Below are 14,511 nucleotides of genomic sequence, written 5' to 3'. Positions count from 1 at the left end.
TTGCTAAAATATTTCATTATATACCTCCCAATGTATAGAGGTGATGGCCACGCTGGAAGCACAAACCAGACCAGTTTCATGATCAATGAGTCTATTGTATTACAAGTCATTACCATGAAGTACAGTGAAACAAGAACCTTAGCCCAGGCCCCCCAGCCGATAAACACTAAAACAGCAAATAGTGGCTGTAAGTAAGGTACAACATGCTGAAACTCTGAGATCAAGCGCAACAAGTCTGAGAGCCAAATAATCACCATTGTGACGAGTAGTAACAATGAATGCTTATCACAAATATGATTAAACACACTCTGGTCAGATCTGTCGTTATCTCAACCTTTCGAGCCCCACGTTGGGCACCAAAAAGAACCGTCGTGGTTTGAGCCCAGCCGGTAACTCAGAACCACACAGCCGCTCGCTCACTCCCCCCCTTCCTCCCCCCGCTCCCGGAGGGATGGGGAGGAGAATCAAAAGAATGTAACTCCCACGGGTTGAGATAAGAGCAGTCCCACAACTAAGGTATAATACAAACCACTACTGCTACCACCAATGATAATAATGATTAGTGAAATAACAAGAGGAGAGGATACAATTGCTCACCACCCGCCGACCGACAACCACCCCGACCCGAGCAGTGATCTGGGCCTTCCGGGTAACTCCCCCCGGTTTATATACTGGGCATGACGTGCTGTGGTATGGAATACCCCTTTGGCTAGTTTGGGTCAGGTGTCCTGTCTCTGCTTCCTCCCGGCTTCCCCTCCTCCCTGGCAAAGCATGAGACTGAGAAAGTCCTTGGTTGGAATAAACATTACTTAGCAACAACTAAAAACATCAGTGTTATCAGCGTTGTTCCCAGGCTGAAAGTTAAAAAACACAGCACTGCACCAGCTACTAAGCAGGAGAGAGATGACTGCTATAGCTGAACCCAGGACATCCTGAAATGTTAGGAGGTCTGTAAGGTCAGGGAGTGGGGCAGTCACAAAAAGACAAGAACAACTTGCATGGGATGGAATGGAGCCAGAAGATGATTAGCTGCCTAGCATCACAGCTTTTCAGGGACGCACACTAATGCAGCTAATCTGTATAAGCCTATTATATCTAGCAACTAGCAGTGGGGGAAAAGCCATGCTCCTGAAACCTGGGAGTAATAGGAAATCCACCTAGATGTAGATTCATTATGAATGGTATTGGTGAATGTGGGCATGTTGCAGTCAGGTTGAAGGCAAATCATAAGTTTTTAATGACTTCTGGAAGCTGTTTAAAGCCCTTTAAAGGGTTGGGATGGAAGAAGAAATAGAAAATAAATTGAATTCTTAAAATGCTTTACTAGCTAAAAATGCTCCATACATAGGTCACTATAAGTAAAGAAAATATGGCATAATGTTTTCTCATCAGATTGAAACATGAATAAAATGTTAAATATTGTCGTCGAAGACCTTTAATATTTATATCTAATATATACTGATCCAAACAGAAAACAATTGTTAACTTCTGGCAGAAAAACGACTTTGTTTTTCTAAGAGTGTCCTCTTTTTACGTTCTTTCCTTTTGCTTTGCCTTTCAGCTTTACTAGAATGCTATCTTCTGTAGACTTGTTCATGCTAGAAAACAGCATCTACACCTACTGGATAACTCAGTAGGTACCTTGCTGATTTTATAGCTAATCTTTAGGAGGTGGGCACAGTGGCAGTAATGCTCCTAACATCTGTTGTATGTCATTTGTTCAGTAAACATGCTGATCTCTTCCCATAAAGTATTGTCATCGTGCAGTGTAATAGGAATGTGATCCAGGGAACAGTCCTAAACTTACTGAAATTGGTGGGCATTTTGTCTATCTGTCTGCTAATTTGCACTCAGGGTGACTCCTGTAGTGTCCCATTTTGTAAAGCAATTAAACATTCTTGAGCTGTCTTCAAGCTTGTTACCTTCCCCAATTAAACTGCTGTCAGGAAAATAACCCCAAACAGCATCTGTTTCTCACTGACAGAATTAATAAACTAGAATGCTAACAGGATACAGAACAATTGCCGAGGTATCTCCAGAGAGGACGCCTTTAACACCGGAGCGGGGGGAAGCACAGCGTCCAGGAGCCTCAGTTCGGAGCGGCAAGAGCGACCGAGGGAGCCTCAAGTCCTCGACAGGACTTGCCCAGGAGCCGGCAGCTCAGCTGACGCGAGCAGCTGACTCACAGGGGGCGGTGCCAGGAAGGACGGTGGCATCAGCCCTCAGTGGGTAAAAACCCATCCCAGGGAGCGCGAGCGATCAGGAGTGCGGCGCGGCAGTTTGCGCAGGCAGGGCGAGCGGGCAGCGAGCGGGATGGTGAGCACTCGCCTCAGGACCAGGGCCCGCTTTGGGAGCTCTGCCCTGGCGGTGGCCAGCATAGGCACCCAGACAGAGCCGATGAGAGGGGAGGCTGCGGCGCAGACCTCGGAGTGTAGGAAGTTCCTCGACTGGTCTCTTGAGGTGAGGGCGCACAATGGACAGGGCTGCACTCGGTGTGCCCTAGTGGAGGTCCTCCTGCAGCAGGTGGCTGAGCTATGGGAGGCTGTTGATGAGCTAAAAGATGCCAGGGAAGCTGAGAGGAAGCTGGGCCGCTTGCTCCAGGCCCAAACTGTACAGGGGCCGCAAATGTCCAGCATTGCTCATATAGGAAAGAAGGAGGGCAGCAACCCAGGAAGCTGGGAATTAGTTATGAGAAAAACTAACAAAAAAAGGAGGAAGAGGACAATTAAGGACAAGGGACTTTCTCCTAAATGTGATGTCCCCACCCAGAACCGCTTTGCAGTTCTGCAGGGGGCTAATGAGAAAGCACCCACCACACCTAATGAGCATCCTGCTGATGCACCAGTAAAGAGGATCACTACTGGTGCCTCCAGGAAGAAGCAGCAGGTCATAGTAGTAGGTGACTCTACTTTGAAAGGCACAGAGGCACCCATCTGTTGGCCTGATCCAGTCTTGAGGGAGGTGTGTTGCCTGCCAGGGTCTGGGATCAGTGATGTTGCTAAGAGGCTGCCTGCTCTAGTAAGTCCTGCTGACTATTACCCCCTTCTAGTGGTCCATGTGGGTGCTAGAGATATAGATAGTAGTAGCCTGGAGAACATTAAGAAGGACTACAGAGCCCTGGGAGAGGTGGTTAGGGGCTCTGGTGCTCAGATAGTTTTTTCATCGATTCTCCAGGACAAAGGAGAGGACCTTAAAAAAGCTAGGCGCATTTGGCAGGTTAATAAATGGTTAGAATGGTGGTGCCATAGTCAGGGGTTTGGCTATTTAGAACACAGGACCTTGTGCTCACCAACAGGGAGGGACTGGTTGGAAATGTGACGCTCCAGGGCAGCCTTGGCTCTAGTGATCACGAGATGGTTGAGTTTGAGATCCTCAGGACAGTGAGAAGAGCATGCAGCAAGCTCACTGCCCTGGACTTCAAGATAGCAGACTTTGGCCTCTTCAGGAACCTGCTTAGCAAGGTTCCATGGGATAAAGCCCTAGAGGGCACAGGGGGCCAAGACTGCTGGTTGATATTCAAGGATCACCTGCTACGTGCTCAAGAGTGTTGCATCCCGACTAGAAGAAAGTGCAGCAGGAGGGCCAGGAGACCTCCATGGATGGACAAGGAGCTGCTGAGGAAACTTAGAGGGGAAAAAAGAAGCTTATAGAAGGTGGAAGTGAGGACAGGTGGCCTGGGAAGAATATAGGAGCATTGCCTGGGAAGCTAGGGACCAGGTTAGGAAAGCTAAGGCCCAGCTAGAATTAAGTTTGGCAAGGGATGTGAAAGATAACAGGAAAGGATTCTATAGATACGTAGCAAATAAAAGACAGACTAGGGACAATGTGGGCCCTCTCCGGAAGCTATCAGGAGAACTGGCTACCATGGATTTGGAGAAGGCTGAGGTTCTTAATGACTTCTTTGCCTCAGTCTTCACCAGCAAATGCTCTGACCACACCACCCAAGTCTTGGAAGGCAGATGCAGGGACTGTGAGAATGAAGACCATAGGCCCACTGTAGGAGAGGATCAGGTTCGAGACCATCTTAAGAACCTGAACGTGCACAAGTCCATGGGACCTGATGAAATCCATCCCTGGGTCCTGAAGGAGCTGGCGAATGAAGTTGCTAAACCACTGTCCATCATATTTGAAAAATCCTGGCAGTCAGGTGAAGTTCCTGATGACTGGAAGAAGGGTAATATAACCTCCATTTTCAAGAAGGGGAAGGTGGAAGACCCAGGGAACTACAGACCAGTCAGCCTCACCTCTGTGCCTGGCAAAATCTTGGAGCAGATTCTCCTGGAAAACATGCTAAGGCACATGAAAAACTATCAGGTGCTTGGTGACAGCCAGCATGGCTTCACTAAGGGGAAATCCTGCCTGACCAATTTGGTGGCCTTCTATGATGGGGCTACAGAACTGATGGACAGGGCAGAGCAGCTGACGTCATCTACCTGGTCTTGTGCTAAGCCTTCAACACTGTCCCGCATGACATCCTTGTCTCTAAATTGGAGAGACATCAATTAGATAGATGGACCACTTGGTGGATAAAGAACTGGCTCGATGGCCGCACGCCAAGAGTTGTGGTAAATGGCTCGATATCCAGTTGGAAACCGGTAACGAGTGGTGTCCCTCATGGATCGGTGTTGGGACTGGTCCTGTTCAACATCTTTGTCGATGATATGGACAGTGGGATTGAGTGTGCCCTCAGCAAGTTTGCTGATGACACCAAGCTGTGTGGTTCGGTTGATACGCTGGAGGGAAGGGATGCCATCCAGAGGGACCTTGACATGCTTGTGAGGTGGGCTGATGCCAGCCTTATCAAGTTTAACCAAGCCAAGTCTAAGGTCCTACCCCTGGGTCAAGGCAATCCCAGGCACTGCTACAGGTTGGGCAGAGAAGAGATTCAGAGCAGCCCTGCAGAGAAGGACTTGGGGGTGTTGGTTGACGAGAAGCTTAACATGAGCCAGCAGTGTGCGCTTGCAGCCCAGAAAGCCAACCATATCCTGGGCTGCATCAAAAGAAGCGTGACCAGCAGGTCAAAGGAGGTCATCCTGCCCCTCTACTCTGCTCTTGTGAGACCTTACTTGGAGTACTGTGTACAGTTCTGGTGTCCTCAACATAAAAAGGATATGGAGCTGTTGGAGTGAGTCCAGAGGAGGGCCACGAGGATGATAAGGGGGCTGGAGCACCTCCCGTATGAAGACAGGCTGAGAGAGTTGGGGCTGTTCAGCCTGGAGAAGAGAAGGCTGTGTGGAGTCCTCCTAGCAGCCTTCCAGCATCTGAAGGGGGCCTATAAGGATGCTGGGGAGGGACTCTTCCTTAGGGACTGTAGTGGTAGGACAAGGGGTAATGGCTTCAAACTTAAACAGAGGAAGTTTAGATTAGATATAAGGAAGAAGTTCTTTACAGTGAGGGTGGTGAGGCACTGGAATGGGTTGCCCAGGGACATTGTGGATGCTCCATCCCTGGCAGTGTTCAAGGCCAGGTTGGACAGCGCCTTGGACCACATGGTTTAGTGCAAGGTGTCCCTGCCCATGGCAGGGGGGTTGGAACGAGATGATCTTAATGTCCTTTCCAACCCTAACTATTCTATGATTCTATGATTCTAATCATAGTTTCAGAACTGCTGTTATGATTCATTCTTCCCCAGCAATGGAGGAGACAAGTACAACTAGAGGGATGTTGCAGGATATCAAGGTGAATTCCTTTAATTAAAGCTGTCAATTTGTTAATTATATCTCAAGTTTATATCAGAAGATAATAGAAATATATGTAGATTTTGTTAACTTTAAGGAAAAGAAAAGTTTGATGTGACATCACTAAGCTGATATCAGTGTTACCCATTTCAGTTCAGAGACTTGCATACTTGGTTGCCCACCTGCTCTTAAACTTAACTGAGAACTGCAAAGGTGTGTTAAATTCTGTGGATGTACTTGCAGGATTTATAAAATCATTTTCTTCCATTCACTGCTTTGCTCTGTGATGATGGGTAAAACACCTAGTTTGAACCATCTGTTAAATAAGCTTAATGTCGACTTATAGAAATGACTGGACGCTCAAGCCAGCAGAAAATCTTTCGAATGGCTATAGCAGCATGTGGAGGCCAAGAACTAACAAGTACAATATAGAGGGGTTAGAGACTTTCGAGTGTCTCTCTTTTAAATAAACAAAAATGAAAACATAAAATGCAGAGTTGAAAATGAAACCAGCTCAGCTTAGTTAGTGTCTTACTACTAAATCAGTTTTCTGGAGTGTCATGGTTTAAGCCCAGCTGGTAACTCAGAACCAAGCAGCTGCTCCATCACTCCCCCACTTCTTTGCCCCCTGCTCCTGGAGGGATGGGGAGAAGAATCGAAAGAAGTTCTAAGTCCTTGATTGGGGTAAGCATTACTTAGCAACAACTAAAACATCAGTGTGTTATCAGCACTGTTCTCAGACTAAAGTCAAAAACACAGCACTGCACCAGCTGCTAAGAAGGAGAAAAATAACTGTTACAGCTGAACCCAGGAGAATATCCACCCCTTATTCCATACCATCCGCGTCATGCTCGGATCCCACATTTTTCAATATACCATTGCTTTTTGTTTCAAATATATATATACACATACACACACAGATAGATATCATTCCTTAGTCCATGGACCATCCCTATAAAGTTTGCTGAATTCATTCAGTCCATGATGTCAGGCTCCATCTCTTGTAACAGTCTTTCAGGGCAGGAGAGACAGTGTGTAGTGTTGGATTGTTGCCTGCTGACAACATCGCCAAACTCATCTGGTCACTGCTGAGCTCATCTGGCTTCATCAAAGTTCATTCTTTGTTGGGATGATGATCGAGGGAAGTCGGGTTCAGTTGATGGTGACCTGAGGACAGTTCCGGCAGACTCCAGCTGCTGCCACTGGCTTTTCCCATGACTTTACTCTCCGCTAATTATCATAACAGTGGGGAGATAAACGGACAGCATGACAACCAATATGATTAAATGCTGACACTTTATTAAGCCCAGATAGCTGTTTATATATTCTCTCTGAGTGTCCACGCGGACCTTATACAATCCTAATTGGTTGAGCTTAACGAGACACACGCACAGATACAGCTTATGATTGGCTAAAGCTTTCAGTTCACGCGAAGGCCTTACAAGTCCTTAAGTTCGCCAAGTTTTGCATTCCACATCCGGGAGTTGTTCTTCTTGAGCCAACTTTCTCATTCTGCCCCCACGAGTGTTCTTTAGATGACCTTGATGCCAGGCCGTGAGACCTAACTCAGACTCTTGCTATTGACATGAGTCCTGGATCGCTCATGTGTCCATTTTGTTCCAAGTGGTCCTCCACATATGCCCCTTCTTTTCTTTGAGCGATCCAGACACGTTTCATAGCACTGGTTACCATACGTTGGATACAGTGAAAAAGGCAGGGCAACAGTATTAAGATCGTTAGAATGACTGTAAACATCATCAGGCCATCTTTCGTTGAGGAGATCAACCAACCCTTCAGAATCCTCACACCCGTGACCCTGTGCTAAAAGCAAAAATCAATTGTAGCTCTATTTTGCAAAACAGCGTGTCTTGTGCTATCTACATCATTAAGCACTTGTGTAAGTACTTCTGAAGTTAAATTTATCTGCTTTGCGGCCCAACGCCCTAACTCAGTCACGTCTCCTAATGCTTTTGCTGCAGCTACTCCAGGTGCAAACAAGGAGACGATAACTCGAGACGGCACATCCTGAAATTGTACCTGATCATTACAATCGGGCCTCAGTTGTATCCTTGTTGACAAGTAATATTGAGCTCTAACTTAAACAATATGTCATTTGACACATATCCCTTGAACCATTGTGACTGATAACCTTAATCATAAGAAATTTAACACATATAGGACTTTGTTTAATCTATCTGTTGGTGATATAGCACTTTCTCCCCCTTTTTGTTTTTGAAGCAAAAGCTTCAATATCTGATTCATACGTTTGACCATAGTCTGACCGGTAGGTGAATGGGGCGTACCCGTCACGTGAGCAATGCCCCAGAGCTGGAAAAACACTTGTGTGGAATGAGCTACATAGCCAAGGCCATTGTCAGTTTTGATTTCTTGTGGCACGCCAAGGGCCACTATAGCCGAACGCATGTGATGCGCTTCACGTACTGGAGTAAGTGCCTAGGCCACGTAAACCTGGCACATGGTTGGTGAATTTTTCGTGCCCTGTGGTAATACTACCCAGTGGTACCTTTTCATAGGTTCACTTTTGTTTACGCTCGGTACAGAAAAAGCGAATTTCTGATAATCTTCTGGATGCAGGGGAAGGGTAAAAAAGAAATCTTTTAAATCGATAATTAAAATGTCCCAATTTTTCGGAATCATATTTGGGGAGGGTAATCCAGGCTGTAACGCCACCATATCCTCCATGACCTCATTAATTTTCCTCAGATCATGCAATAGGCGCCATTTGCCACTTCTCTTTGGAATTGTAAAAATTGGGGTATTCCAAGGGCTTGTGGTCGGTTTAATGTAACCTTTCTCTAATTGCTCCTGTCCCTTTCCAAAGCTAAAATTAAGGGATCTGGCAGAGCTCTCTTAATTCCACATTCCTTCTGCCACTCCTGCTGGTTTCTTAATGTGAAAAACATATCTGCATACATTACTTCGCTCTGTTGATATTCCATTATTAATTTTACACACACACACAAGGGATCCCACAAACACACTCCACACAACTACAATACCTAAAACACGAACAAAATCCAATTAGACAAACAGCTATTAATGACACAATCACAACATACAGTGCAGCCTTAACCATATTATATCGTCAACACCAAAATCGTTACCGTGATAATCCACAAAGCTAGGTCAAATACCAGCAAGTCACAAACAGAAACAAATCCAAATGTATACCAATCGAATGTTAGCAGCTGGGTATACGCTTTTACCTATGAGATTTCTATATCTCGATTTACGGAAGGCTCCAAACGAAAGGTTAACCCACCAAAATCCAAACTTCAAACAGACTCCCGTGCAGGACGTCTCCTACGACTTACGGAATGTTAACCAAAACAAAATAATATTTACAAAAGAATACCTTCTTAAAGATGGTACTTGTCTGCTCCTGCAGTGATCCGAGTGAGTCGAGGGGTCCCTCCGGGAAAATTCCCTGGGGGCCCTAGGGAGCCCTGTTCTCAGCGGGTCCTGCAGCCGAGCGGAGAGGGTCCCATCTGGGGTGCCAAACTGATTCGTAGAACTCATTAAGAACTTGCCAACTTAATTAGTTCGGTAACACTGCTGGCATAAATGAGTGATTTCTCCTTGTCCTTCTACTTATCAGTTGACTTCGCTACATCACCTCCTGAACATCTGCTTAGTTTCAGCTACTCCTTAGCTACAATCCTGTTTTGGCTACAATAAATTTTATGCGAAGGTCATAAGATTCCAAAACTATGTCAGCTACAACGATTCATCTTAGACAAGGACCCTTATTGTGTTCTTTTGGTCGGGCCTTTTTTAGGTTTGGAAAGTTTTGGTTTTATATACAAAGCCACCAAGCTTAAAGTTACTTAGAACTAAATTTTCTTAATTACAAAATATTATATTGCATTTTGTACTTCCTTGTCTCAAATCCCCTTTTTATTTCTATCCTTTTGCAAATTCTTTTGCAATTTTTTTTTTTTTTTTTTTTTTCCCCTCCCACTAATGCATTCTGAATAATCCCTCTCCATCATCATGTCAGGTCCCGGTCAGTTTTAGCAGTTTCATCTCTCGCCTCCCCCCACCCCCTGGAGCTTCCCGCAGCTTCGCCTCTCGCCTCCCCCCACCCCCTGGAGTTTCCTGCAGCTTCCTATCACGCCCTCCTCCTCCCCCCGTGTTCTTCTCAAGCGATCTTATCAATTTCCAAGTCCTCCAACTTTCAAAGTAGTTTCTGCGCCCAGTCCGGTTCCCTGTGGGGCTCGAGCATGGATGATTTTCGCAGAGACGTTGGTGGGGGAGGCATGGACGGAGGGAGAGGTGGAAAAAGCGATGGCTGGCTCTTGGAGTGAGATGGGTCGGGCGGGACGGGCGGCGGCTCTCCCCTGGGTGGCTTTTCTACGCAGGGGTCGGGAGGCAGCGGTACGGACCAGGATTCATTCACTTCCATCCCCTCATTTTTCCGGGGATCCACCTCGTCCTCTGTCAGAGATGCCGACGGGGCAGCAGGGGAAGGGACAGGGAGCCAATCGAAAGCTTTGATCTTAGACGATGGGGGCTGTAAAGCTATAAAAGCTCCAGCAGCAGCTGATTGCACTGCCCTCATCGCTTGAAGGGTCATTAGAATCAGCTTCCAAGTTTTTGCTAGTCCCTTAGCTTCTTTGTTGCTGTCGGTTATCCGTTCCCCAACGTTTTCCCAAGTTTCGACCTTAAAAGCAGCCTGTGGATCTGGGGGGAACCCGTTCTCTCGGCACCATATTAATAAGTTTCGGAGCACAAGCTCGTCGTGTTTAATTCCTCTCTTAGAGAGTATATGTTGGAGGAGCTTTACTACTGCTGCCTCTTCTTTAGGCAGTGAGACTCCCATCTCCTCCCCGACCGCTCACCTGCTTCAGGCGAGATTTCCTCTGTAGTATTCACGACGCAGTCACAGCTTCGCCCCCCTGGCGGTTTCGCTCCTCGAGCAGCTTTGCATCCTTCGGATCGCGGATCATTGAGTGCACTCCTTTAAACAGTTGCCGGGACAGCAACTACTCCGGTCGGCATTCCCACTCACCCTCCTATTCAGCTGTCTTCACCGCTCAGTTAAAGCAACAGCGAGAGGGTCCCTGTTCGGGCGCCATTTGCAGGAGATAAACGGACAGCATGACAACCAATATGATTAAATGCTGACACTTTATTAAGCCCAGATAGCTGTTTATATATTCTCTCTGAGTGTCCACGCGGACCTTATACAATCCTAATTGGTTGAGCTTAACGAGACACACGCATAGATACAGCTTATGATTGGCTAAAGCTTTCAGTTCACGCGAAGGCCTTACAAGTCCTTAAGTTTGCCAAGTTTTGCATTCCACATCCGGGAGTTGTTCTTGTTGAGCCAACTTTCTCATTCCGCCCCCGTGAGTGTTCTTTAGATGACCTTGATGCCAGGCCGTGAGACCTAACTCAAACTCTTGCTATTGACATGAGTCCTGGATCGCTCATGTGTCCATTTTGTTCCAAGTGGTCCTCCACATAACAGCACATATCTTCTTTTCAAAGCCCGGAGTGGCAGAGATGGGCATCTAGCTGATGGGCTATAGAAGTGCTATATAGCAGGGAACGACATATAATTGAGTTAATTGGCTGTTTTCCTCCAAAATTAAATCCCTTTGAGGTACACATCGGACTTTCCCATCTTCCTACATTACCCACCAAGTATATCCAGATTCTTAAGCGAAAGCAATCCCATGAGTGGGTTTACCTTTACCTGAAGCAGGAATAACCCAGACTGTCTTCCCCAACAAATTCTTTATGTGCAACACAGGAACTTTATCCCCCTCTACAGTATGTCAAAGATTGGGCTGGGCCAGCCCTGTTGGCAGATCGCCTAGAGTTTACTAACCAGGTGGCTTTTGGTAAATGTATATCCCAATGTTTGAAAGTCCCACCACCCATTGCTCTCAGGGTAGTTTTTAACAGCCCATTGTACTGTTCGATTTTCCCAGAGGCAGGGGCATGCTGGGGGATATGATATAACCACTCGATGCCATGCTCTTTGGCCCAAGTGTCTATAAGGTTGTTCTGCAAATGAGTCCCATTGTCTGACTCAATTCTCTCTAGGGTGCTGTGTTGCCACAAAACTTGTTTCTCAAGGCCCAGGACAGTGTTCCGGGCAGTGGAGTGGGGCTCAGCATATGTTTCCAGCCAGCCGGTGGTTGCTTCCACCATGGTAAGCACATAGCGCTTGCCTTGGCGGGTCGGTGGGAGTGTGATATAGTCAATCTGCCAGGCCTCCCCATACTTGTGCTTCAGCCATTGTCCTCCATCCCAGAGAGGCTTTAACTGCTTGGCTTGCTTAATTGCAGCACATGTTTCACATTTGTGAATAACCTGGGCAATAGTGTCCATTGTTAAGTCCGCCCCTCGATCACGAGCCCATCTATATGTTGCATCTCTGCCTTGATGGCCTGAGGTGTCATGGGCCCACCGGGCTAAACATAATTCACCCTTATGTTGCCAGTCTAAGTCCATCTGAGAACTTCAATCTTAGCAGCTTTATCCACCTGTTGGTTGTTCTGGTGTTCCTCAGTGGCCCGACTCTTGGGTACATGAGCATCTATGTGGCATACCTTCACCACCAGGTTCTGCACCCGGGCAGCAATATCTTGCCACAGTGCAGCAGCCCAGATGGGTTTACATCTACGTTGCCAGTTGCTCTGCTTCCATTACTGCAACCACCCCCACGGGGCATTTGCCACCATCCATGAGTCAGTATAAATTACTGGCCATTTTTCTTGTTCAGCAATGTCCAAGGCTAGCTGGATGGCTTTCACCTCTGCAAACTGACTCAATTCACCCTCTCCTTGAGCAGTTTCTTCAACTTCTCATATGGAACTCCATACAGCAAAAGCAGCAGACAGGTTCCAAGGGTATCCAAAGGCCATCCAAAACCTTTAGAATTCTCAAATGCTGCTGTAAATAGCCTTGTGGGGGAGCGGGGGGTATGAGGGAATGTCTCTTTCATAGGTTGACGCACCGAGGAGGAAAAAAAAGATGTGTAATTGCTAAAAAATTCCATTATATGCCTCCCAAAGTATGGAGGTGATGACCATGCTGAGAATGCATGCCAGACCAGTTTCATGATCAATGATTCTGTTGTATTACCAGTCATTACCATGAAGTACAGTGAAACAATGACCTTAGCCCAGGCCCCCCAGCTGATAAATACTAAAACAGCAAATACTGGCTGTAAGTAAGGTATGATGTGCTGAAACTCCAAGACCAAATGCAACGACTCTGAGAGCAAATAAATAAACATTGTGATGAGTGACTATTAATCCAAAACAGTGAATGCTTATCACAAATACAATTAGACACACTCTGGTCAGATCTGTCGTTATCTCAGCCCTTTGAGCCTCAAGTTGGGCACCAAAAAGAACTGTCGTGGTTCAAGCCCAGCTGGTAACTCAGAACCACACAGCTTCTCACTTCTTCCCCATCTTCTTCCCCCCCTGCTCCTGGAGGTATGGGGAGGAGAATCAAAAGAATGTAAATCCCATGGGTTGAGATAAGAACAGTCCAGTAACTAAACTAAGGTATAATACAAAGCTACTGCTGCTACCACCAGCAATAATAATGATAAGGGAAATAACAAGGGGAGAGAATATAAAACTAAAAGGGGAAAGGGAAAAAAAACAGTAAGCACAAGTGATGCACAAAACAGTTGCTCACCACCCGATGAGTGCTCACCACCCAGCTCGACCCAAGCAGCCATCTATGCCTTCCAGGTATCTCTTCCCAGTTTATATAATTGGCATGATGTGCTGTGGTGTGGAATACCCCTTTGGCTAGTTTGGGTCAGGTGTCCTGTCTCTGCTTCCTCTCGGCCTCTTGTGCCCCTCCTCCCTGGCAGAGCATGAGACTGAGAAAGTCCTTGATCGGGGTAAGCATTACTAAGCAACAACTAAAACATCGGTTTGTTATCAGCATTGTTTTTAGACTAAAGTTGAAAACACAGCTCTTCACCAGCTACTAGGAAGGGGAAAAATAACTGTTACAGCCGAACCCAGGACACGGAATCAAAACCAAACACTGTGGGAGCCAGATATGAAGCACCTAAGAGTGCTGAAGGAGCTGGCAGAGGAGCTCACTAAGCCACTGTCCATCATCTATCAGCAGTCCTAGTCTAGCGGGCAGGTCCCAGAGGATTGGAGGTTGGCCAATGTGATGCCTCTCCACGAAAAGGACAGGAAGGAAGACCCTGGGAACTACAGGCCTCTCAGCCTATTCTCAGTGCCAGGGAAGGTCATGGAGCAGATGATCCTAAGTGAGATCATAAAGCACGTGCAGGGAGGGATCAGGCCCAGTCAGCATGGGTTCATGAAGGGCAGGTCCTGCTTTACCAACCTGATCTCCTTCTGTGATAAGGTGACCCGCCTGGTTAATGAAGGAAAGGCTGTAGGCTTTGTGTCTTTGGACTTAAGTAAAGCATTTGACACTGTCTCCCACAGCGTTCTCTGTGGAGATTAACGGCACGGACTCAGTGCATCTTCATGCAGCGAATCACTTTATTGCCTATTGCTCTAGCTTTTATACCATTCTAGCAAAGCTATCTTTAGCCTATTGCTCTAACTCTTATGCCAAACTATTTTATCACATCATGTTTTGTTCCTGGTTTACAGTTTTGGTTTTTTCAACATTCTTCGTCGTTTCACAAACAGTCCCAAAATAACCAGTTCCTTATCTTTCTGTTCTCCTACTCCTGTCCAGCTGGGTTGCTCTGCTTGATCACACAGTGTGCTTTGCTGCTTCTTTAACTCTTTCTTCTCCAGCCAAGCAGCTACCTCTCTTTGGCAATAATGAAATAGTTTCCATC

Source organism: Strigops habroptila, chromosome W (genome assembly GCF_004027225.2).
Source record: "Strigops habroptila isolate Jane chromosome W, bStrHab1.2.pri, whole genome shotgun sequence".
Classification (NCBI taxonomy): Eukaryota; Metazoa; Chordata; class Aves; order Psittaciformes; family Psittacidae; genus Strigops; species Strigops habroptila.
The sequence above is the reverse complement of the archived record's forward strand: the minus strand, read 5'-3'. Positions refer to the sequence as shown.